We start from the raw sequence: 3,597 nt of genomic DNA, 5'->3' as shown, positions 1-3,597 counted from the left end.
TACCAAGCCTTTGTCCTAACATAGCTGGGATAGCCTCCAGTGAACCCATGACCTTGAACTAGATTACAGAGATAATGAAAAGGATTGCCACGTTTTCCGCTCTATAGGCCGCACCAGATTATAAGGTGCAGCATCAATGAATGGTCTATTTTTGAAAAGATGTCATATATGTAGTAGTCAGCAACCCCTTGTGGTAGGAAAGGGTGCTAGCTACACACACTAAGGGCAGGCTTCCAGAATTAACTGGATGAGGCAGTAGCTGGTGTAGCAAAAAGATTTATTAAAACACAAGGAACTGAGCCGCACAGTAGCTTTTTCAAGAGCTGGGCTGTGACAGGATAACTTTAAAAAAAACACACAATTGTCCCTCAAATAAAACACAACATGCTTAATAAAAACGAGAGGACAGCACAGCAAATAAAATCCACAATCCTGCACAGCACCAGGTTACTGTTTAAAACCACTGTCTAAAACGTCGGCTAAGGTTTAAAAGTGCCAAGTGTAAAAAAGGGGTTAAAAATACCCCAAACAAAACACATTAAAAAAAGATAAAAGAGATAAAAAAATAAAAGCGAGCAGTGGGGATAAAAAAACAGTGACAGGCATGACAGCACATGAATACATCCTAAAAACAACAAGAGAGATTTTAAGAACACAGTGAGGAACCAAACGATACAAACATTTGGAAAGCTGATCTAACTCACATTTAAAAATCCCTTCCTCTGTTCAATCGTGTGGACATCTGTGGGTTCTCCAATGGTGACAAATCTCCCAACCAACTTTGGTTACAATAAAACAGAATTTAGGTTAAAATTCACATGAGCCACATAACTGTTTTAAAAGCACATTAAAACAGTCTCCACAAAATACGCCCCCGCTTTACGTTTTGGAATCGCGTTACAGCCAACTTACATCTGTGTGGAAGCTCCACATACGCTGCCTTTGTGGCACGCTTATGACGAAGGCGGGGGGCACACACACAAATGGCAAGGTCGACTTGACGGTGGCCCTGTACAGATAGAATGTCAACCCGCGGCCGTAATCAAACTTTAAAAAGAGCGCGGCTTCCCGCGCTACCTGCATTCAGCTGTTCTCCTCCGTGGGGCTGCCTTTGGTGACAACACTGCCGGTGACGTCAAACACGGAAACGCATCATTCCCCGGGCCCTTTATACAGTTCCTGGCAACCCCGGAACTACTCTCCGATGGGAGAGGGCAGCTGACCACCGACCTCCTGGGTCCTAATGCCCTCCCCATTACATCTATAAGGGAGGCTGAACTATAAGATCCATTAGGCGAGATTTAAGATTTAGACTGATAGATAAGTCTAGTTTGTAACATATTACACATTAGCCACATCTGAAGTGTTAGCCATGTTAGCTTATTCTATAACTACCATCCTTGTTTGCAACATGTAAAAGAGCTGAATATTACCACTAATCCAAACATTGCAGCGGCTATGCTAACTCCAAACCTTGCCTCCTCCAAACATGTGAAAAAAAACAAGTCAGACACGCAACATGTTAGCCATGTTACAGTATTAACAATACCCGTACTCTCAATCTTTTATGCAACATGTGAAAAGAAAATCTGAAAAAATATCAGCTAAAACAAATGTTACTGTCACTATTCTAACCCCCAACATCTTTAGCATTAGCAACACATAAAAAAAATAAATAATAAAATAAAATAAAATAAAAAAACACAGGTCAACACTTCTAAACATTAACCGCATTAGCATATTCCTAATAACACTATTTTACTGAAAAAAACAGAGCCTTGTAAGTCTACCTTAATTGTGCAGAAAATACGAAATGACCAAAACGTTAATGTAACTCCTTTCTGGTGTGAATGTTTTTGAATTCTATGCTCTGAAATCAGTGTTGATTTCTGATGATAAAATGAAAGAGATAAAATTTTGGTTTGGCTTCAAGTTATAACGCCCAATAGCTTTAACACACATTAACTCACCTGTAGGAATCATTGTTATTGTCTTAGGAGGTGACTCTATGTTTTCTAATATTTGGTTATGAAAAATAAAAGTAAACATTTATCTTCATAACAAACCTGATTAAGATTAGCATTTTTCCATTTACCCTTAACCCTCTTCTTTCCTCTTCGAAAAGTGCCCTGCATGCTGGAGAAAGGGGCTCTTATCGTGTTTGTGTATACACATCCGGCCCCAGATTAGGCAGGTTGTAGCATGAATACTCTCAAGCAGCCAGTTCAGCCTCTGTTTGCCTCCCTTGGGTAAGAATGGGTCATTTAACTTCCTCTTTAACTCCAGAGAGTCCTCCTTAAAGAATGATCACCGGGACAGAGAGAAAGAGTCAACACATTTTTTTATGATTATTTTTTATATTGTTCATTCTGCAACATAAAGCTTTTATGCATTATTTGTATGAAAGTGCTGAGAAAGCTGAGACGTGCATTGAGTTTCTGAATTGCTGAAATCCGATGATTTAAGGGATTTTTGGAGACACTGGGAGGTGAAACATTCTTCGTTCCGCACATGTGCAGACGAAGCCTGACGGAAGTCTCCAACAATTTGGTTGCATAAGCCTGAAATGAACTCATCCAGGTGAAACTTCAAGCACAATAATTAAAACAGCGTCTCCCTATCTCTTTATTTATCTCTCCAAGCAGAGAGGTATGGAAAATAAATATGTCTTAACCACTGCTCTATTATGTCATTAATAGTCGCTGGTCATCTACACTGTTGCATAGCTAACCATAGTCATTGCCAACCCTAAGTCGCTACGGCTCCTCCTTAAAAAACACTTTCAGAGACCACTACAGGATTGAAATCCATACATTTTTTAAGTTAATTTTTGGGCTCCATGTACAAAGTGTGCAGCAAAAGTTAAACCGGTTGAGCTGGTACTTATCAAGGATTTTGGACAAAGTAAAATTCTTCCCTTATCCCTACAGCTTCAGCCAATCCCTACATTTATCCCTCTTATCATTTAAAATATTGTGTTCAAATGCGGATGCTACTAACCCTCGATGAGGTCCTCAACAGTCGCTAGTCATCTACGTTTCCACGTAGCTGCCAGTGCTTGGAAATTAAATAAAAATATTGGATTTAAAACTTTAAAAGTCACGCCAAAACAAAAACTCATTATTAACATTTAAATTAAAACTTCAGTGGTTCAGAGCACACCCACATATGAAAATGCATTTCTTTTTGACATAGATCATCTTCCTGGTGGAGGGATATTCACCCCTAAGTCCTTACCCGTCAGTGACGTGCAGTCAGGGAAGGCAGGTGATGCTGTGCTTCACCTTCATAACATAGCTTAAAAACTAAATAAATATACTTTTAAAAATTAAAAATACAATACTCTTCTTTAGGCAAATCTATTCTATCCTTCCTTCTTTCTTTGTGGGTTTTCAATGTTTCGTTGGATTAAAATAAGAAAAAAAGTTTATGAATATCCTGAAAGAGGCAGGTTGGCACACAGACTGTGCCTCCCTTGCACTCAGGCTGTGCTGCACACACACGCATGCACTTTACTAGTTCGGTCTTTCTATCATTATAAAAGACTCTTTATTTTTAAAGTACCCCATTTGATTTTTTCTTGCCAACTGTCTGATT

The 3,597-nt window shown here is 39.1% G+C and overlaps 1 long non-coding RNA gene across 2 annotated transcripts; it reads right to left on the bottom strand.

The window, feature by feature from the left end:
* Positions 1-260: 260 nt before the first annotated feature.
* LOC112145383 lies at positions 261-3,300 on the bottom strand. 2 transcript variants are annotated; one of them, XR_002919061.2, is made up of 3 exons: positions 1,078-2,286; positions 913-1,009; positions 261-779 (listed from the first exon to the last, which is right to left on the bottom strand). It is a non-coding gene; the product is annotated as an uncharacterized LOC112145383 (long non-coding RNA). The 2 variants fall into 2 exon arrangements; XR_002919060.2 differs by having other exon boundaries at positions 261-1,009; positions 1,078-3,300.
* Positions 3,301-3,597: the final 297 nt, after the last annotated feature.

The sequence above is a fragment of the Oryzias melastigma genome, linkage group LG5 (assembly GCF_002922805.2).
Source record: "Oryzias melastigma strain HK-1 linkage group LG5, ASM292280v2, whole genome shotgun sequence".
NCBI classification, from domain to species: domain Eukaryota; kingdom Metazoa; phylum Chordata; class Actinopteri; order Beloniformes; family Adrianichthyidae; genus Oryzias; species Oryzias melastigma.
Note: the sequence above shows the minus strand (reverse complement) of the source record. Positions and strands in the feature narration are given on the sequence as shown.